The sequence below is a fragment of the Tupaia chinensis genome, unplaced genomic scaffold (genome assembly GCF_000334495.1).
Source record: "Tupaia chinensis unplaced genomic scaffold, TupChi_1.0 Scaffold000369_1, whole genome shotgun sequence".
Lineage (NCBI taxonomy): Eukaryota > Metazoa > Chordata > Mammalia > Scandentia > Tupaiidae > Tupaia > Tupaia belangeri.
This window is the reverse complement of record NW_006159866.1, coordinates 1,355,983-1,378,757: the sequence shown is the minus strand read 5'-3', so window position 1 is coordinate 1,378,757 and position 22,775 is coordinate 1,355,983. Positions and strand designations below refer to the sequence as shown.

General features: G+C 39.2%; 1 non-coding gene and 5 pseudogenes across 1 annotated transcript; 2 read left to right on the top strand and 4 right to left on the bottom strand.

Annotated features, from left to right (window-relative positions):
• The window catches only part of LOC106735389 (serine/arginine repetitive matrix protein 1-like), a 16,541-nt pseudogene extending 12,022 nt beyond the window's left edge, over positions 1 to 4,519 (bottom strand).
• Positions 4,520 to 4,764: 245 nt separating this feature from the next.
• Positions 4,765 to 6,219, bottom strand: LOC102484190 (serine/threonine-protein kinase VRK1 pseudogene; annotated as a pseudogene).
• Positions 6,220 to 6,464: 245 nt separating this feature from the next.
• On the bottom strand, positions 6,465 to 10,550 carry LOC102483792 (serine/threonine-protein kinase VRK1 pseudogene; annotated as a pseudogene).
• A 1,874-nt stretch (positions 10,551 to 12,424) lies between these two features.
• On the top strand, positions 12,425 to 12,531 carry LOC114008692 (U6 spliceosomal RNA). Its single transcript, XR_003550203.1, has one exon. It is a non-coding gene; the product is annotated as a U6 spliceosomal RNA (small nuclear RNA).
• Positions 12,532 to 14,540: 2,009 nt separating this feature from the next.
• Positions 14,541 to 15,246, top strand: LOC102483382 (28S ribosomal protein S15, mitochondrial pseudogene; annotated as a pseudogene).
• Positions 15,247 to 16,947: 1,701 nt separating this feature from the next.
• Positions 16,948 to 22,775, bottom strand: part of LOC102482965 (transcription initiation factor TFIID subunit 9-like) — a 51,772-nt pseudogene continuing 45,944 nt past the window's right edge.

Genomic DNA, 22,775 nt, shown 5'->3' with positions numbered 1-22,775 from the left:
CTCCATTCTCCTCTTGGGATCTTGGGCACGCATGCACATGCGCCCGGCATGAGTTTCAGCCACCCGGTCTGGGCCTCAAACCGTGGTCGACTACGTGGGATTCCCGCAACATAGCCATTACGCTAACTGCTGGTTCCAGCTGTTTTTAATTTTTAAAAAAGAATTATTTTATTTAACTTTATTTGTTTATTTATTTTAATTTGACCAGAGAGGGACATATACAGAGAGAGAGAGAGAGAAAGTGAGAAAGCAAGCCACTCAGTCCAGGACTCGAACCACAGTTGGCCATGTGGAAGTGCAGTGCCCTTAACCACCACGCCACCTCACCACCTGCCAGCCCCAGTTGTTTTTGATTTTTAATATAGTAAATAATATTGCAGTGTGTCAACATACTTGTGCCTAGCTAGACCTGCATATATTTGTCTCACTATTTGTTTTGCTAAATTCCTAGAAATTCCTGTTGTATTAGGGTTCCCAAGGGAGACAGAGTTAACGAAATATGTTTAAATGTGAGAGAGCATATACTGGGGGGCTGGCTCATGCAGTTATGGTGGTTGAGAAGTCCCACAACAGGCCGTCTGTAGTTGGAGACCCTGGAATGCTGGTAGAGAGGTGCAGTCCCAATTGGAAGGCTTCAGAGGCAGGGCAACTGAGGCCGTAACTCACAGTCCAAACCTGAGAGCCTGAGAACTTGGGTAGGTGGGTGGCACTGGTATGAATCTTAGAGTTAAAGGCAAGTCTTGAGTTCTGATGTCCAAGGCAGAAGAAATCTATCTTGCTCTGTCTCAAAACAGACCTATTCACCTTCCATCCTTTTTCTCTCTGGGTCTCTGGTTTGGATTGTTATGTACCCATCTAGCCTGCTTAGACTCACATGTTAATCTCTTCTGGAAACACTCTGCAATCCCTTCTCCTCCATTTCTCTATCCTATCTGGATTGTGGGCAAGCATGCACAAGCACTTAGTATGTTTTTCAAGCTGCCAGGGCAAAGATCTGACCAATTGGCTATGTGGGATCCAGTGCCTTTGCATAGGGCTTAACTGCTATGATCCAGGGCCAGCCTGAACTATGAGTCTCTGAAATACATCTCTATTGCATGAACAGCTTTTCCTCTCCATCATCCCCTTTACTGAGTCCACTGATACATATTTCAGGGAATTTTGCATTAGATTCGTATTCTATTGCTAGAGAAAGAGAGAAAGGAGACAGAGAGAGAGAGTGAGAGCAAGAAGGTGCGGTATCACCCTCCGGGGAGGACACACACACTTGGCATGACTTTTTCTTTCAAGCTTCCAGGTCTGAGACTTGAACAGTAGACCAAGTGAGAGATCAGTGCCTTAACCACATCACCTGCTGGCCCCCAGCATCCTTTCTTTTCTTTTCTTTTTTTGATAGGTTTTTGCTATAGGGCGCGTGTGCTCGCCAGACAGACAGAGAAAGACAGAGAGATAGAAAGCGAGAAATCACCCCCCAGGGGGGATGGCTACGCCGCAATCCCTTCTCTTTCATTCTCCTCTCGGGATCTTGGGCACGCAGGCACACACTCCCGGTGTGAGTTTAAGCCGCCGGGTCCAGGACTTGAACCGTGGTCGACTACATGGGAGTCCAGCGACATAGCCATTACGCTAACTGCGGTTAACATGTGAATCTAAGCAGCATCATTTCTTGACCTAACTTTTCTAAATGCCCTGAAATTGTTTTCCTCTGTTCTTTACTATTTCAACTTCATGCTTATTTCCTTTATAAAATGTTCACAACTCACAACTATTCTATTTTTTTCATGTTTGTTTGTCTATTCTCACTACCTGATCCCCAGCATAAGCTCTATCAGTGTGTACAAACAAACTTCGTTACTGGGTTTTTTTGTTTGTTTGTTTTTATTTTTGTTTTTAAGCTTTTTGCTATAGGGTGAATGTGCTCACCAAAGAGAGTGGGAAGGAAAGTGAGAAATCACCCCCTCCAAGGGGCAAGACAACACTGCGATCTCTTTTCTTCCATTCTCCTTCTGTGTTTTTGGGCACACGCAAATATGTATCTGGCATGATTTTAAGCCTCCAGTTCTGAGACTCAAACCACAGTCAGCCATGTGGGAGTCCAGTGTCTTAACAACTATGCCACTTGCTGGTCCTTGTGTTGCTTTTCCTCCTTTAAAATTTTTTTCCCTTGATATATCACAGGCACCTCTGACAGAACCTGGCATATAGTAACTGCTCAAAACTTCATAAACAAGAGTAGTAAGTTAGATAGAATGCTGCTATTCCAGTAGTTCTATGTGGTTCCAGTAGTTTCCAATGTTCTGTGATAATTAGGAGGCAAACTTCCATGGCCGATGCTATTTAATTTAATTATTTTTAAAAAGAATTATTGTATCTAATTTTATTATTATTCTAAAATTTGACGAGAGAGAGAGAGAGAGAGAAAGTGAGACAATAAGCCACCAGGATTAGAACTTTAACCGAGGTTGGCCACGTGGGTTCCAGCACCTTAACCACCACCCATACTATTTCATTTTAAGCAAATAATTTGATCTTTTTACTCTTTATTTTTCCCACAGAGAAATAAAACATAATAATACCCTATTTATTTATGGAAACATTACTCATAGAGGCAATTTGGAAGCGATGATTAGTGATCATACTACTAATCAGGCCTGCCTGTTAGTGTATGAGTGTGTTTATGAAAATAAAAAAGTGTGTCATCTGGTCTGTTTTCTCGCTGAAAACTGGGAAATTTCTCTGTGCTAATTGACAGGAGTTCAGCAAATCTTCATGAATTAATTTGTATTTCTTTTTTTCTGTGAAAAAAAGCACTTGTAAATCAAGAGGGACTGAAGAAAATATCTTGGAATTGTGACTATATATTTCAGTTTTTAATCTCTATTTGGACTAGCAAGCAATACACTGTTGCCAGATGATTCAAAAGCCATTTATAGGCCTGGGATCATAGGTTATATAAGGGACTTTAAAAAGTTCATGGAAAAATGAAGTTTAAAATGAAATTAATTTTGGTAAAATTTTGAAATTCACTGCTAGTTTTTGTCTTGAATAATACTCATTTTCATGTATTTTTTGAAGACCCCTAGTATGTAGGATTGTATTTTGTTTCTGAATTTCTTTTTCTAAGAGCTTGACTTTTAAAAATTATTTTATTTAACTTTATTTCTTTATTTATATATTTTTGACCAGAGAGGGACAAAGAGAGAGAAAGAGTGAGAAAGCAAGTTGCCAGGTCTGGGGCCTGAAAAACGATTGGCCACATGGGAGTCCAGTGCCACAACTGCCATGCCACCTGCAGGCCCTGACATTTTATACTTTAATAATACCTTCTGTATGACACCAGCAGATGGCATAATGGTTATGTTGCTGGACTCCCATGTAGTCGACCACGGTTTGAGTCCGGGACTTGGCAGTTTAAACTCACACTGGGCACATGTGTGTGCATGCCCAAGATCCTGAGAGGAGAATGGAGGAGAAGGGATTGCAGTGTGGGCATCCCCGGGGGGGAGGGGGTGATTTCTCGCTGTCTGTCTCTGTCTTTCCAGCAAGTGCACATGCCCCATAGCAAACAAACAAACAAACAAACAAAAAACCTCTCTTAAGAAATATATAAGAACAATACCTTCTGTAATGACAACACTTTGTAACACATTTTTATGCTCATTAACAGGGAAGGAATTATCACTATTCTAGAGGTGAGGAAACTGAGATGAAGTAATTTGCCCAGGCCATGCAATTAGTAAAAAGTAGCAGTGAGGTTGGTGGGAAAGGTGCTCTCAAATTAGATTTTTGAATTCTGGCCCAAAGTTTACTTCACTGTCCTAAGTCGTCTCTCTCATAAGTGCTATGTGCTAAATGGGTTTCCTGTTGTGGAAATAGAGGCTTGCAAATAACTACTGGACATCATTTTATAAGCAGAATCACTGAAAAAAGAACCTATAATTATGTAAACATCCAGAGACTGACCTAACTGATCTTGCCAATGTTCATATTTCAAACCTCTTTCTTTTGGTTCATGGTTTATTCCAGTTTTAGAACATTTGATATGCTTTTTTAAGATCATGACTATGCAGTTGAGAAAGATACTTCTTTTAAATTATTTTGCCTCCCTGATGTTCACAACTATCGTGGTCACCTAGTGCCCTCTACTGAGATAGTTATAGTATAACAAATTAATACTAGAATTAATTTCCTCCAAGAAACTGATTATTGACACTATGTCTCAGGATAGCAAAAGGGCCCCCCTCATTTTGTACTAGTTCTTCAATAAATTTCCCATTTCTAAGTATGTATATATTATACTAAGAATTTCTATTACTAGCACCTAATTCAGTGAGCACTCAGAGGACATTCAATAAATGTGCAGTGTGATACGTGTGCTTCAGTTTATTGTAATAGGTGCTCATGTGACAATCTACTGTAGCATTCTTTTGTACAGTATTATCATTCTTTTGCAATTTTATGGTCTTTTGTCATTTCCTTTCCTTACTTCTACAGTCCTGCCTTGACACTTGGCAGCCATAGTGAATTTTTAATTTCTTCTTCTTCCCTACAGCATGTTTATCCTTGATTATTGTTTTTGGTTTTGCTCAAAATATATTGGAATTTTTAAAAATTGTACAATTTTTTAAAAAAAGTTTGTTTTCCAAAGACATAGATATTTATTTACTGCTTCCACCACACAAGACTCACAAAAACACAACACAATAGAAAAGGAGAAAAAAGTCCAATGAAAAGACAAAGAAACATTGGTTCATAGCATTTGATTTACTTCTGGACTCTCGTTCTGATTCTTGAACATTGTGTAGCCTCTTCTGTGAGTCTGAGCATTCCATATCCACAACACTAGATTCTGTGCTTTCTTCAATTTCCTTCTTTCTCCTTGTTACTGTTTCGCTTTCAAGCCTCCATTCTCTACAGCACTGAGGGCCAGTTTGCCATCATTCTGACTTCCTATAGCTTTTAGTCCTTGCAAAAGAATATCTTAAAATTTTCGTAAAGAAGTTTTTCAGTATAGTCCAGTAACTTTACTGTTTCCATGTAGTTAGCAATTTTACCTCACTTGTTTTTCTCAGGGAAATATTTGTCCATTAAACCTGCAAAATTTTCTCTGTATCTAATTTTGGAATCTCTTACATAGTTAAGATCTTTCAAATTATCCTCCCAAGGAAGATGGCCACTGAGGCACTGAAGCATGCAATAACTAAGTATTTTCAAATCACCATGTCTTGATGGGGCCACACCATTATGCACATCAATGCTTGTGAATTCAATAGTACCATCTTGACATCTTTGGGGGTCCTTTTTGTACTCTTTATGAACTCCGTCTGGGCAGTCCCAATAAGCAAGGCCATAATCTACCAAGTAAACCTGGTCAGGATTCTTGTAGCTCAGGAGCAGGTTTGAGGCTTTGATATTTCCGTTTACATATTCATGCTCATGAATGTATTCCAGAATATTCAGAATTCTTAAAGCTTAGCTTCGAAACAGTTTTCTGAGAAAATCTTTTGGCATTTGGTTCATATATTTTCTGAAGGTCACTCCCAAAGCGATCTATTATCATAAACCAGTAACTTTTCCCATTTTTATCATGCAGACTAGACCCCCCCCCCATACTTAGGAAAACCCAGGTACTTCAATCTATGGACACGAATCTATTTTTTAATTTGCTCTGGTTTAGCAGCTCATTGGTAGAACTTTATTTCAGTAAAAAGGGGTCCATTGTCACTGGGTTCCACTTTTACAACACAGGGTGTATCCCTGCTGACCGATTTTGAAGAATTCTTATCAGCAAGATAAATACAACGAAAGCCACCTTGGCCAATGGATAATCTAAGTTTCCAATTTTCTTTCTTTCTTTTTTTTTTTTAAATTAATACTAGAATTAATTTCCTCCAAGAAACTGATTATTGACACTATGTCTCAGGATAGCAAAAGGGCCCCCCTCATTTTGTACTAGTTCTTCAATAAATTTCCCATTTCTAAGTATGTATATATTATACTAAGAATTTCTATTACTAGCACCTAATTCAGTGAGCACTCAGAGGACATTCAATAAATGTGCAGTGTGATACGTGTGCTTCAGTTTATTGTAATAGGTGCTCATGTGACAATCTACTGTAGCATTCTTTTGTACAGTATTATCATTCTTTTGCAATTTTATGGTCTTTTGTCATTTCCTTTCCTTACTTCTACAGTCCTGCCTTGACACTTGGCAGCCATAGTGAATTTTTAATTTCTTCTTCTTCCCTACAGCATGTTTATCCTTGATTATTGTTTTTGGTTTTGCTCAAAATATATTGGAATTTTTAAAAATTGTACAATTTTTTAAAAAAAGTTTGTTTTCCAAAGACATAGATATTTATTTACTGCTTCCACCACACAAGACTCACAAAAACACAACACAATAGAAAAGGAGAAAAAAGTCCAATGAAAAGACAAAGAAACATTGGTTCATAGCATTTGATTTACTTCTGGACTCTCGTTCTGATTCTTGAACATTGTGTAGCCTCTTCTGTGAGTCTGAGCATTCCATATCCACAACACTAGATTCTGTGCTTTCTTCAATTTCCTTCTTTCTCCTTGTTACTGTTTCGCTTTCAAGCCTCCATTCTCTACAGCACTGAGGGCCAGTTTGCCATCATTCTGACTTCCTATAGCTTTTAGTCCTTGCAAAAGAATATCTTAAAATTTTCGTAAAGAAGTTTTTCAGTATAGTCCAGTAACTTTACTGTTTCCATGTAGTTAGCAATTTTACCTCACTTGTTTTTCTCAGGGAAATATTTGTCCATTAAACCTGCAAAATTTTCTCTGTATCTAATTTTGGAATCTCTTACATAGTTAAGATCTTTCAAATTATCCTCCCAAGGAAGATGGCCACTGAGGCACTGAAGCATGCAATAACTAAGTATTTTCAAATTACCACGTCTTGATGGGGCCACACCATTATGCACATCAATGCTTGTGAATTCAATAGTACCATCTTGACATCTTTGGGGGTCCTTTTTGTACTCTTTATGAACTCCGTCTGGGCAGTCCCAATAAGCAAGGCCATAATCTACCAAGTAAACCTGGTCAGGATTCTTGTAGCTCAGGAGCAGGTTTGAGGCTTTGATATTTCCGTTTACATATTCATGCTCATGAATGTATTCCAGAATATTCAGAATTCTTAAAGCTTAGCTTCGAAACAGTTTTCTGAGAAAATCTTTTGGCATTTGGTTCATATATTTTCTGAAGGTCACTCCCAAAGCGATCTATTATCATAAACCAGTAACTTTTCCCATTTTTATCATGCAGACTAGACCCCCCCCCCATACTTAGGAACACCCAGGTACTTCAATCTATGGACACGAATCTATTTTTTAATTTGCTCTGGTTTAGCAGCTCATTGGTAGAACTTTATTTCAGTAAAAAGGGGTCCATTGTCACTGGGTTCCACTTTTACAACACAGGGTGTATCCCTGCTGACCGATTTTGAAGAATTCTTATCAGCAAGATAAATACAACGAAAGCCACCTTGGCCAATGGGTAATCCAAGTTTCCAATTTTCTTTCTTTCTTTTTTTTTTTTTTGCCATGCCAGTTATTATCTCCTCAGCTGCAAACTGTTCTGCAAGACGCCTCCTTGTAGGGCCCTGTCTTCCAGCTTGAGCTGCTTTTATATGAGGCACTGTTGCCCAACCTGCAGACCGCTCACCTCCTGCCCAGTACGGACTTCCCGCCACTTTTTCAATATATTGGACTTTATAAGAGCTTAGACTTTTGAATCTAAGTTTAAATCCAGTTTCTCCCACTTCCTTAAATTATTCATCTTTTTTTTGAAGGTTTTCGTCATAGGGTACATGTGCTTGCCAGAAAGAGAGGGAGAGAAAGTGAGAAATCACCCCCAACGGGAATGGCCACGCCACAGTCCTTTCTCCTCCATTCTCCTCCTGGGATTTTGGACACTGAGGCACACTTGCCCAGCATGAATTTCAAGCCACTTAGTCCAAGAGTCCAGCAGCAGTTGACCATGTGGAAGTCCAGCTCCCCAACCACCATGTCACTTGCTGGCTCAAGTTCAGCACCATACTTGTTTGTTAGCAGTTAGCTGCTCAATTATTGTTTATTTTTATTCTTGTGTTATTATTGTTTTTGGCATATTTTAGCTTAAGCAGGTTTTGTCTTGAATGTTGAAATCACTGGCTGAGTGAATGCTTGGGGAAAACACTGATTGTTGCTATACCTGACAGCATTTGTGGAATGTATTTCATAACAATCTGTCTTTAGGAAGAAAGTTTCTAAAGAAAATCCTCATATTCCATAATTCTTTTTTTTATTTTAATTGACAGAGGGTTCAGGTGCTCACCAGAGAGAGAAAGAGAAAGAGAGAGAGAAAAGGAGAGAAAGTAAGCACTTTCCATGGGACGTGGTCGCATGCTGCCATCTCTTCTCCATTTTTCCATCCTGTTAAGACTTTTGGGACCAGCAATTAACGTAATGGCTATGTCGCTAGACTCCCATGTAGTCAACAGCGGTTCGAGTCCTGAACCCAGTGGCTTAAAACTCACACCGGGCGCGTGTGCGTGCATGCCCAAGATCCCGAGAGGAGAATGGAGGAGAAGGGATTGTGGTGTGGTCATCCTCCCTGGGGGGTGATTTCTTACTTTCTGTCTCTCTGTCTCTCTCTGTCTGTCTGGCGAGCGCACGCACCGTATAGCAAAAACCTCTTCAAAAAAAGAAAAAAAAAGATTTTGGGTCTACATGCTCATGCACCCAGGGTGGTTTCAAGTCCCTGGGGTTGGAATTTGAACTTGGCCATATGGGAATTGGCTCCCTTAACCACTAGGCTATGGGGCCAATTCCTATAATAATTATTATTTTTTAATATTTATGCTCTGAGAATTTTCAGCCTAAAAGACTTGCCCTACATTCCTTATCCTTTCAGGTCTCTATATACTTTGCAGTAATTTTTTTTAAGAATTATTTTATTTTAACTTTATTTATTATTATTATCATTATTATTTTTCAGTGTGAGCAGAGACAGACAGAGAGAGAGAGAGAGGAAGTGAGAAAGCAAGCCACCAGGTCCGAGACTTGAACCGTGGTCAGCCATGTGGGAATCCAGCGCCTTTAACCACCATGGCACTTGCCAGCCCATGCAGTAATTTTTTATTACAATTTCCACCTTTCTTGTGAAGATGATAAAACACTATTTTGGCCCAGCTGCTGTGATGTAGCAGTAACACAAGTGCCCTGCGATGCGGGAAGCCACATGGCCAACCATGGGGTCAAATTCCAGGGGCAGCTTGAAAACAAGTCAGTGCATACATAGGTATCCAAGATTCGGAGAAGCTGGAGGGCTGGAGAAAGGGCACTGTGATGTGATGATACTCTGCTGAGTGTTTTTCTTTCACGCACACAGGCATGTATGCACACTCTATTCCCGTGTTGCCTCAACATTGCAGAACGTTGCATGTATTATCACTGTGCTACCACTGCTGGCCATGGATGTAATATGCTTTTTAAAAACAGCTTGATGGTCTTATTTCACTGATGCTATTTTTTATCTTTTTGAGACTGTTAAATTATGTCTCAATTTTCTCCTAGTTCCTTTTGATGATTTCTTTTGGCCTCTTTCATGTTAGAGACTGTCCTCAAAGGACTGATGAGTTTTGGCTGTTCTTTAGTATTTAAGAATTAAAGATAAAAATGCTCACTCAAATCTTAGCATATTTAGGACTTGTCCAACTGGTGGACTTTAATGTAAGGATATCAGACACAGTTCAGATTGCTAGTTAATTTCTTCAGAGGGAAGTTTCCTAATACCGTTCTAAGTGCTGTCCATGATGAAATAAAATGCTTACACAAGAATGTAAATCAATGTACTGTCCCCTTCATTGAAAAAATCTTGCAATGACAAGGGAAAAATAAAAAAAGAGGTAAGCTGAATTACCAACACACTTAGTGACACAGTTGATTTTTTGGGGTACAAATTCCTTATCTTATTAAGGACCAGTAATAAATACTAGCTTGTGGACATGACTTTGGAGAGTGATGGTTTAATCTCTCTAAGGAATGAAACCCTGGAAGTCAACCTTCTGGGACCTGATGGGGCTTAGGAGCTGAATGTACTTCTTGCAGTAAGTCTGTTTTCACTCACTCCACTTGTTTTCAGTAGATTAGTAACAATTTTAGCTATGCCTGTTGTCTGAGTCCATCTTTTTTCTGGCTCAGACTTTCTAGATAATTAATACCCTTTAATTTTCTTGATTCTTAAGTGCTGGCACACACAGCAGAGTCACACGGACAGTTTGTTAAAACAGGTTGGTAGGCCCTCTCTCTAAAGGTTCAGATTCAGGCTACTATGTCTTGGGTGAAGTGTGAGAATTTGCATTTGTAATTTCCAATTGCTCTCCTCAGGGACTGTACTTTGATACCACTGATTGAGAGTACGTGAAATCAAAGAAGGGTTCTAGAAATTACCTTTCTCCTATAATTCAACTGATTCTCCAGTTTTCAACACTACACTTACCCTTCCTTCACAGATTCTTGTGCCTTAAATTTAAGAGCCATTTCAGGGTCCTACAGCAAAATTAAACTTGCTTCTATCTGGATTTAATAACCCCACTCCACCCCGCAACACATAGACATCTTCAGGCATAGATTTTTTTTTGGCTTTTTCAGGTCTCTGAAGTTAGTTATTTCTAGTCTATTCATTTTATAGCTTCTAAAATTTTGTTGACATGTCTTTTTTCAAAAATTTTTAAATTTCTTCCATGAATGAGAGAGAGGGGAAGAGAGAGAAATGGCACCCCCAAACAGAGTCTTGATGCTGTGAAGCACCATTGGCCTCAATTAGCCCTGGATCATGGACATAAATGAGCCTGGTGTATTCAAGGAGGTCTCTGTTCATGAACCTGAAACCTTTCTGTGTGGTTCAGCCTTACAGAGCAGAGCATCGTTTCCTACTGTTGCACTACTCTCTGGTTGCTATAGATGTGTCCCCCGTTGAGCTTTTTTCTTTAAAAAAATTCAGCTATGAGGGATCCAGTTCACATAACCAACAGTCATGGACTGGTCCCACTCACCCTTGCCCCAAGCTTTTAGGTCTTTTGAGTTTATGCCCTTGTTTAAAAAAAAAAAAAAAAACCCTTTTTTCTTTTTCTTTTTTCTGTGTGTGTGTGTGTGTGCCCCTGTGTGTGTGTGTGTGTGTGTGTGTGTGTGTGTGTCTGTTACAGGGTGCATGTGCTCACCAGATAGAGGCAGACATACAGAGAGAGAGGAGAGGAAGAACCTCTCATAGAGAATGGTTAGCTGTAATTATTTCCCCTTTCTCTCCCTCCTTTCAGGATTTTGGCCACACACACACACACACATACACCCAGCATGTTCCTTAAGCCATTGGGTCCAAGACTTGACCAATTCTATTGGCTACATGGTATCTGGCCCATGATGTTGGCCCAACCTTTCTGACATTTTTGGAAGAGAGAGGGAGACTCTCTGCCATGTTTAATAGGAAGTGAAACAATGTGGGAAGCTATAAAGAAAGTTAATAATTATCTCAAAATCTCGCCGTTTAGAAATAAACCTCACTAACATTAGGTGAACATCTTTCCATGAATATATTCATGTAGTAAGATAGAAATAAACATATTTGTTATACATGCTTGTTAAAAACACAATGATTAAATTTAATATTTAAAAGAAAAAAATACTAAAAATGGAAAAAATTACTGAACTTCAAATAAACATTTCTTTTCTAAAGTGATATTAAATCCTCAATGGTGTCCAAGTGAAGAAAAGACTTTATGAAAGATGGTAATTTTTAAACTGAAAGTTTCGCTTTCCATGTTGTAAGTTGATTTCCTGATGGGAGAAACAAGGACTCTCAGAATTGTTCATTTCTCTGTTCTCTACCTGTTTTGATTTTGTGTTAGATATAGGTCAGTTTGTAAAGAATTGATTTTTTTTTTTTTTTTTAGTTGGCAATCGAGCCTGTGCATTTGCTGGGGCTGGGGTGAGAGAGAGAAATTACCTCTTGGGGGAATGACTACCCCACAATCCCTTCTCCTTCATTTTCTTCTTGGAATTTTGTGTGCGCGCGCACACACACACACACACACACACACACACACACACACACTCACCAAAGTGTTTTTAAAGTCGCTGGATCCAGGACTCAAACCGCACAGTTGGCCATGTAGGATACAGATGCCTTAACATCCTGCTGGCCCAAGAATTGCTATTTCAACAATATTGAGATTTCCTACCCTAATATGGTATATCTTTCCATTTATTTTGGTCTCCTTCAGTTTGTCTTAACAATGTTTCTTAGTTTTCAGTATAGAGGTCTTACAGGTCTTTTGTCAAATTTATTTCTAAGTCATGTTTTTAATGCTACCGTGACTGATGGGTTTTTAATTTTTCAGTTTTGAAATAGAAATACAGTGTTTGCTTTGGCAGCACATATACTAAAATGGAAACAATACAGAGAAGATTAGCATGGCCCCTGAACAAGGATGACATGCAAATTTGTAAAGTATTCCACATTTTTTGCTGGATTCCCACTAGTTGACCATAGTTCTAGTCTCAGACCCAGTAGTTTGAAAATCTCGAGTGTGTGCCCAAAATTTCAAGAGGAGAATGGAGGAGAGATTGCAGCAGGGCCATTCTCCCTTGGGGGGTGATTTCTCCATTTCTCTCTCTCTGTCTCTCTGTAGTGAGCGCATGTACCCTATAACCACAGAAAAACAAACAAAAAGCTATCAAACTCCCCAAATGCTGTAGAAATGCAATTTTTTTTTTTTTTGTATATTGATTTTTACTTTTCAACCTTATTGAACTCATTAGTTCTAAAAGCTTCTTTTGGGGGAGTCAGTTCTGTAGAATTTTCTTTTCTTTTCTTTTCTTTGGAAGAGGTTTTTGCTATAGTGTGCGTGCACTAGCCAGACAGAGAGAGACAGAGAGAGACAGAAGGCAAGAAATCACCCCCAGGAGGGATGGCCACGCCTCAATTCCTTCTCCTCCATTTTCTTCTCGGGATCTTGAGCAGGCACGCAAGCCCACGCGCCTGGCGTGAGTTTAAGCCACCGGGTCCAGGACGCAAACTGTGGTGGACTACATGGGAGTCCAGCGACATAGTCATTATGCTAACTGCTAGTCCCGGTTCTGTAGAATTTTCTACTTGGAATTATTTTGTCTTCAATTAGAGATTTATTTCCTTTCCAATCTGGACACATTTTTTTTCTTGTCTTAAGATATGTTTAGAACAACACTGAATTGAAATCATGATAATTTACATGTTTGCCTTTTTATTAATCTTAGGAAGAAACATTCAGTCTTTTCACGATTAAGTATATTAGCTGTAGAATATTTTTCCTGCAAATGTTGAGGTGAAAATATCATGTTGTTTTCGGTTTGCTTTTCTCTGTTAATATGGTGAGTTCAATTGATTTTCTTTTATTCAAAATTAATTAAGAACTTTTAAAAATTAATAAATTAATTAATTTATAGTCATTCACTATACATCAATACAGTACACAAAGTGAGATTTTCTATCCAGCATACATTATATATTGGCTCAATCAAGGATATTACCATACATATTATCATTGACAAATAATTTTCTATCTCTTGTTTCTTATAAATTTTGCTTTTTTTAACCCCCCCCTTGATTCTCTACCTCTCACCCTTTACCAACTCTCCCCTTCTCCCACACTGTGTCTGGTATATACAGTTGTTTTCCATGCCTTTTTATTTTTTCATATTTGATTGATTCACTAACGATCTTAATTAATTTAAACACTTTCAATAACTAGCACAGCTGATAAATACATATTTATGAGCATATGTCTGACTTTAGGCATAAACCTCAGTGAGTAAAGTGAACATACTATAAAGTAGCGTCTTGCTGGGAATATATAGCTTACTGTAGTCATTAAATAGGTGTTAATAGGTATTTTTAATGCATTTTTTAATTTTTTAAAAAGTTTTAGTTTTAATAGATCAAAATCAAAAACTGTGAAGAGAAATTTGCTTTAAACTTAAAGCCAGGAAAAGGGTTAGGATTCAGTTCAAATAGTAGGTAGACGAACCTATCAACAGTTCAAGAGAAGACAAAAATCCTTTTTATTTATTTATTTTTTTTTTAGGTTTTTGCTATAGGGCTCCTGTGCTTGCTGGAAAGACAGAGAGAAACAGAGAGACAGAAAACAAGAAATGGAACCAGGATGGCTGCGCCCATGTAATCCAGTCTGACAGCGAAGGGGACGGCGGAGGTCAGAAGTCATCATGCATGGGAACCAACAGTTAGCGTAATGGCTATGTCGCTGGACTCCCACGTAGTCGACCGCGGTTCGCGTCTCAGACCCGGTGGCTTAAAACTCACGCCGGGCGCGTGTGCGTGCGTGCCCAAGATCCTGAGAGGAGAATGGAGGAGAAGGGATTGCGGCATGACCATCCCCCCTGGGGGTGATTTCTCGCTTTCTGTCTCTATGTCTCTCTCTGTCTGTATGGCGAGTGCACGCGCCCTATAGTGAAAAAAAAAAAAAAAAAGAAGTCATCATGCTGAGGGCCGCATGGAGGGTGCTGAGTTTGATTCGGCCCCAAGCAGTAACCCAGGCCCTGGTCCTGGGGCTTCCGGGAGGAGGGAGCTTCAGGCTTTCTCCTAACCAGTGGGGCCTGCAGTCTCAAAGTCTCCTCCAGGCCACCTGCGGATATGCCATCCAGAAACCAGTCCGGCCTGCCATCTTCCACGCTGCTCAAAGACTACCAGAACTCCCTGGAATTGAGAAAGTTGATGATGTTGTGAAAAGACTCTTGTCTCTGGATATGGCCAACCAGAAAGAAAAGCTAAAAATCCACCAAGAACAGCTGATGAACAAGGTGGTGGCAAACCTGAGGACACCAGCTCCCTGAAGGCTCGAATTGTTGCCTTGACCATCAAGATCCGCAATTATGAAAAACGCATGCAGAAACACCGAAAGGACAAAGCCCACAAACGCTATCTGCTGATGAGCATTGACCAGGGGAAAAAGATGCTCAAAAACCTCCCGAATACCAACCAACTACGATGTCTTCGAGAAGATATGCAGGGAGTTGGGAATAGAGTACACCCCCACCCCACCCCCCGTTGTACTACCGAACAGCCCACCGCTGCTTCATGACCAAGAAGGCTCTGTGCATTTAGGTTTTCCAGGAGGTTCAGAAGCTGAAGAAGCAACAAAGGGCCTTAAAAGCTGCAGCTGCAGCAGCCCCAAAGCAAGACTAGAGGAATCCAAAGCTCTTCCAAAGCCCAACCACAGCACTCAAAACCAATAAATTCTGTTAAAATGTAAAAAAAAAAAAAGAAAAGAAAAGAAAAGAAAACAAGAAATCACCCCCTGCCCCCCAGGGGGTATGGCCATACCGCAATCCCTTTTCCTCCATTCTTCTCTTGGGATCTTGGGAATGCACACATAGGTGCCCGGTGAGAGTTTAAACCACCGGCTCTACGGTCGACTACATGGGAGTCCAGCGACATAGCCATTACACCAACTGCTGGTCCCCAAAAATCCTTAAATATGAAAATCAAAGCATCAAATAAAATCAGTAATAAAATAAAAAATATCCTGTTTTACTAGTTCAGACTCATGTAATTAATCTTTCATTGAATTTGCAGTGTTTCTGTGGTCTTATATTTCCATTTAAACTCTGGAAGTTAACATTCCACTCTGGACTTGTCCCTACCATTAGGCTGACCATTTTCTTAGTTGTTTCTTTACTCTTATTTCTGTGTGTCTGATTTTAGTTTTCCTGGTATAGCATTCCCTTTAGCCCTTCTTGGAGAGCTGGGCTGGTGTTGGTAAATTCTTTCAGGTTTTGTTTATCTGAGAATGTTTTATCTTTTTTTCCCATATGAAAGATAATCTTGCTGAGTATAGTGTTCTTGGTTGAAATTGTTTTTCAATTAACACTCTGACTATATTTTCCCATTCTTACCTTGATTGCATTGTTTCTGATGAGCAATCTGATGTTAAACTTATGGAATATCCTTTGAAAATAACTTGATGTGTCTCTCTTGACAATGTTAGCATCTTGTCTCAGTGGTTTTGGTCAACCTGGCTATGATATACCTTGGGGAAGATCTTCTTGGGTTGATTCTATGTGGGGTGCTTTGTATTTCTTGGGTCTGGATATTTGAGTGCCTCTCTATATTTGGAAATTTTCTTCCAGGATTTCATGGAGTAGATTATCAACGCCCTTATTATTTTCTTCACCTTCTGGGATACTGATGATTCAGATGTTTGGGCGTTTAATAGTATCTAGTATTACTTGTATGTTATTCTCTTTTTGGGGGTTATTTTCTCAGTCTTTTTGGTGAATTTTTCTAGGTCAGAGATTCTATTTTCTACATCTGAGATTCAATCTTCTGCATGATCTAATCTGCTTTTGATATTTTCAATGGAAGTTTTGATTTCGTGTATTACAGCCTTCATCTCTGACAATTACATATGATTCTTTTTATGATGTATATCTCCTCTTTCAGATTGTGCAAGAACTTCCTCACCTCCTGGAACTTGGTGTCTCTTTTCTCCGGCATCTTCTGGAGTTTGTTATCTCTAATCTCTTGCAGCTCTATTAGCTTTGTCACTATGAATATTCTAAATTCTTTATCTGACATTTCCATGAGTTCCCTTGTAATCTCTGTGGAGGAAGAAGAGTTATTCCTTTCCTTTAGAGGAGAGATATTGTTTGGGTTTCTCATATTTCTTGTGCCTCTGTGATGGTTTCTGGTCATCTGATGGATGAAGAACTTTATTTTTTACATTTGAAGGCTGATGAAAAACTATTAGTTAATCCTATGAAAGAAAATTCAACATTTCAATGTGAAAGAATACTTAACTATATATTTATTCATTAAATACTATTTGAGTTTTCTAAAACAGTTTGAAAACATTCAGCATACATTTCTAATTTCAATACAATAGATTCAAGACCAAGTATACACATTATGTACATGAGGGCTAGAGTACAAATGATCGTAGTAGTCATCATTATCCTCATCGTCATCATCATCTTCATATTTTCTTTTCAATACACTTGATGATTCATTAGTATTATTTTGTGTGACACCGTATTAGTGGCAATAAGAATGATTTTTGGACTCAATTAATGATGGGTTAATCATAACATTCTGAACTGCTGATGTTGCAGGAATTGATGCTTTCACAGCTGGGGACTGTGACGTAGACATCTGTACTGTAAACCTTTGCCCTGTGAGGGACATTGGAGTCCCTACCTTAGCTGAAGCAGACATGGTTTGTGGGGTTAGTGTGCCTATTGTGGGAATACTTGGTCTGCTAGTAACTGAACCAACCCTTAACCATAGAACAGTTATTCTTTCTGCAGATGTATATGCCTTTTTTTGGTAAAGACTTAAGCCTATAGTTAAGCAGTATCTATCAGGTGGCAATCTAGGACTGGAATATGGCTTGGTTAATGGCAAAGGGGTTTGATTTCTTTGCCGTGCAATGTCTAATTAAAAAAATCTCTTGGGGGAGGAGAGATAAAAGACTAGTCAGCATGACACTGGATTGCCAATCACACATCATCTGTACAACAGTAGCTTTCTTAGCATGGTTTGAATACATTATTGGATCATATAGAATTGTGGTCATGTATCAGAAGGCAAACTCCAACATCTGATTTATAACTCTTTATAATTCTGTAATCCCATGTCCTTCAGAATTTGTGCCATTATCTGTGCATCTTTCCACATGTCTTGGGAGAAATCATCTTGCTAGACTCCGTGATATGAGTTCAGACTTTTAGAGCTAAATCACCCACATTAATTTATTTCAGTCCTGATCTTGATGCAAGTTCTTTGCCTAGTGTAGTTTTTCTAACCCCTGATGTACCAGTGAGCAAGATGTTTGGAAGCACCGTAGTCTTCACAGTGATGGCTCCTGGCACCTTGACTCAGGCACTACTGGGAGCTGAATTCAATTGATTTTTAAATGTTAAACTATTTAACATTTAACAAATGTTTCCCCTGCATTTCTGGGAAATACTTGGCCACAATGTGTTAGATTTTTGTATATTGAGGATTCGGCTTGGTATAATTTTGTTAAGAATATTTGGGGACCAGCAGTTAGCATAATGGCTATGACGCTGGACTCCCATGTAGTCGACTGCAGTTCGAGTCCCAGGCCCGGTGGCTTAAACTCATGCTGGGTGCATTTGCATGTGTGCCTAAGATCCTGAGAGGAGAATGAAGGAGAAGGGATTGCAGTATGGCCATCCCCCCCGGGGGGTGATTTCTCACTTTCTGTCTCTCTGTTTCTCTGGCGAGTGCACATGCCCTATAGCAAAAACCTCTCCAAAAAACAACAACAACAACAACAACAACAAACCAATATTTGTGTTTGGGACAGCAGGTGGCATGGCGGTTAAGGTGCTGAACTCCCACATGGCCCACTATGGTTTTGGTCCCAGACCTGGCTACTTGCTTTCTCACTTTCCCGCTCTCTCTATCTATCTCTGTCTCTCTATCTCTCTCTCTCATCAAATTGAATAATAATAATAATGATAAATAATTTTTAAAAAAAGATGTTTATCTTTGTGAGAGATAATATCCATTGGTTTTCTTTTTCTTTACTCATAAAGAAGTTCTGAGAGAGGGAGAGAGGACCCCATAACAGGCCTTGTTTTCCAATTCTCCATCTTGTCAGGATCATGGGTACCTGAATACACATCTGAAATGCTGCCACAAGGGCAGATATTTGAACTGCTATCAACGACGTGGGATTGGGCTTCATTTGCCCAGTGCTTAACTGTTGGACTACAGGGCAGCCCTGGCTCTTAGTTTTTGTTTGTATGTTTGTTTGTGTTTTGTAATATCATTGTTTGGTTTTGGTATCAGAATAATGCTAGCCTCATAGAATAAATTGGTAAGTATTCTTTTCATTTCAAATTTGGGGAATTATTTGCATAGCATTGGTAATGTTTATTTCCTAAATGTTGGTACAATTTCCCTGGAGTGGTTTTACTTTAGAGAGAGAGAGAGACCGAGAGACAGGCACCCCCGACAGTGTTCTTCACACACTGACATCTACTCCATATCTCAGCTGACCTGGGCTGGAAGATCCTAGGACAGGAACCCAGGACTTTTCCTATGTGTGTCTACTAATATTACTGATGAGCCACCTTCTGGCTCCTTCTTTGCTTTCTTTCTTTCTTTTTTTTTGGATAGAGAGTGTGTGTACTTTCATGTAAGAGAGAGAGAGAAGCACCCTTGATGAGGTCTTGTCATGAACTATCCACTGTCTTCAGCCCTCCTGCTCTTCAGCGTCCTGCTGTGCCATAGTGGCTGGGCCCCCTTTTGTGGCATTTTTTTTTTTTTAATAAAAAGCAATTATTTTATTGAACTTTCTTTCTTTTTTTTTTTTTTCTTTCTTTTTATTTGACCAGAGAGGAACAGAGTATGTGTGTGACAGACAGATGGAAAGTAAGAAAGCAAGGTGCCAAGTCTGGGACTTGAACTACAGTTGGCCATGTGGGAGTCCAGCACCCTTAACCATCACACCACCTGCCAGCCCCCCATTTTTTTTTAATGAGGATATTTAGACCATTCATATTTAGTGTGACTATTAACATGTTTCATTTTAAGTCTATAATCTTACTCTTCCTTTTCTATTTTTTCCTGCCATGACTTTGCTCCATTTTCCCTCTTTTCCTGCCTTCGTTTGAGTTTTATTCTTCTACTTTGTCTCCTTTGTGTATTAACTACACATCTTTGTGTTATTTTTAGTTTGCCTTTAGGGTTTATAGTATACATTTTTAACTTACCACAGCATATCTTCATGTACAAAGAACTTTATAATAGCACACTTCCGTTTCCCCAATCCCTGCCTTAATGCCATTATTGCCTTACATTTTAGTTCTACATATGTTATGAACTACATGTTATGGAGTTATTGTTCTTGCTTTAAATGGTCAATTATCTTCTTCTGTTTTTTAGTTGTTTTAGGTGGGAGATTAAACCAAAATATTATTTCTTTCTTTCTTTTTTTTCTTCTTTCAGTTTTTGCTATAAGGTGAGTGAGCTCACTGCAGACACACACACACACACACACACGAGAGAGAGAGAGAGAGAGAGAGAGAGAGAAATCACCCCGGGGAGGGATGGCCACAGCACAGTCCCTTCTCCTCTATTCTCTTCTTGGGATTTTGGGCACATATGCACACATGCTGGCATGTTTTTCAAACCACCAGGTCCAGTTCTCTAATGGTACTGTCGATCATGTGGGATCCAACTTCCTAACCACCACTACACCACCTGCTGGCCCCAAGACTATTATTTCATCTTGACTGAAACTGAAAGTCTCTTCTGTCTCTATATTTCTTATTTATATATAATAATATTGTATTATTATATATATAATATTGATTAACACTTTCTCTCTGCAGCATAAAGTGGTAATTGCCTCTCTCTTGTCTCTAATGAATAAATGCTGCCACTTGGTCTCCTCTGTACCTGATTAATATGTGCAATAAATTATATTATGATATATTACAACATGCTAAATTTATATTTAATAAGGTAAATTATAACTTATATGTTGTGTTGAGTTCTGCCTTTTAAAATAATCTTATACACTGATCGTATTCAAATATTTTCTTTTTTTTCGTTTTGCTACAGGGTGTGTGTACTTGCCAGAGAGAGACAAAGAGAGAGAGAGAATGAGAGAGAGAAAGTGAGAAATCAGCTCTTAACAGGTTGACCACACTGCAATATCCTCCTCTTAGGATTTTGGACGTGTGCATATACGTGCCTTGTGTGCATTTCGAGCCTCTAAATCTGGGACTCATATTGCTCAGTTGGCCATGTGAGATCCAGCTGCCATAATCACCATGCCATTGGCTGATCCATTAAAAAAATTTTTTTAAGAGAGATTTTTCCTATAGGACATGTACACTCACTGGAGGTACAGACAGAGATAGAAAGGCAGAAAGCAAGAAATCAACCCTGGGGGGTATGTCCACACTGAAATCCCTTCCCCTCCATTCTCCTCTAGGGATTTTGGGCATGCACCCACATGTACCCGGCATGAGTTTGAAGCCACCGGGTCCGGGTCTTGAACTGCAGTCGATCATGTGATGTAACCATTACACCATCTGCTGGTCTCCATTTAAAAAAATTTTTATGGTACAAATTAAAACTTATTCAAAACCCCTAAGACTGTATATAACTAATACACCAAGTTTACTAAAGTGTTTATAATTCCTCCTTTTAAATGATTGTCTAAATTGCATTCTCTAAAGACCTAGAATTTTTTTCTAAAGCAAAATGTTGATAGGTTGTCCATCTATTTCATTTCTGGGACCTTGTAATTGTTAATTACTGCTACAAGTCTCTTGTGTTAAAACACTTGATTAACACTTTCTCTCTGCAGCATAAAGTGGTAATTGCCTCTCTCTTGTCTCTAATGAATAAATGCTGCCACTTGGTCTCCTCTGTACCTGAATCCTATTAGTCTATTAAAATCAGGGATTCCAATTTTATACCTTTTCTACCATTGTTGTTGATCTGTAAAGGACAGGCACTGCAGAATTTTTCAAAGATACTGGGGCTCCCATAACCATTTATTAACTGATTTATTTTTTCTTATTAATTTTTTAATAGTTTAGTGAATGGAGACCTTCCCTAAGCCCTCAGGAGGTTGGTTAGTATGTAGCTGAGTGTATATGCTCGAACACACTAATTTCCCTAAGTTTTAGATTTCATTCCTATAACTTACTAAAGAAGTTTTGACATCTCAATTAAATGCACTATAGGCCATCACTGAAGCTAAACGAATTGTTAAATGCATACCCAAAAACTTAAACAAACATATTAAATATTTATATTAATAATTTAACCAGATCCAACCCATATTTTTCCCCATGGACTAATATCTTTAAAATATACTGTCAACAGGACCAGCAGGAGGCATGATGGTTAAGGTGGTTGGGTCCCACATAGCTAACTGTACAGTTGGAATCCTGGACCCATTGGCTTGAAAATCATGCTGGGCACATGTGAGTACATGCCCAAAATCCCAAGGAGAAAATGGAGAAGAGATTGTGGCATGAACATCCCCTCTGGGGGTGTGATTTCTCATTTTCCCTCTCTTTCTCTCTCTGTTTCTAGAGAGCACACATACCCTATAGCAACTATATATATATATATATATATAGAGAGAGAGAGAGAGAGAGAGAATTGGAAAACAAGGCCTGTTATGGAGTCCTCTCTCCCTCTCTCAGAACTTTTTTTTTTTTTTTTTTTTTTTAAGTTTTTGCCACAGGGTATGTGTGCTTGCTAGAGAGAGAAAGAGGGAGGAAAAGTGAAAAAATCACCCTCTGGGGGATGGCCATGCCGCAGTCCCTTCTCCTACATTATCCTCTTGGGACTTCGGGCACACTTGCATACATGCCCAGCATGATTTTCAAACCACTAGGTCCAGGACTTGAACTGTGAATAATGTTTATCTTTGTGAGAGATATTATCCATTGGTTTTCTTTTTCTTTATTCATAAAGAAGTTCTGAGAGAGGGGAACCAGCAGTTAGCGTAATGGCTATGTCACTGGATTCCCACGTAGTTGACCGCGGTTCACATCCCGGCCCCAGTGGCTTAAAACTCACGCCGGGCACGTGTGTGTGCGTGCCCAAGATCCCGAGAGGAGAATGGAGGAGAAGGGATTGTGGCGTGACCATCCCCCCCTGGGGGGTGATTTCTCGCTTTCTGTCTCTCTGTCTCTCTCTCTGTCTGTCTGGCG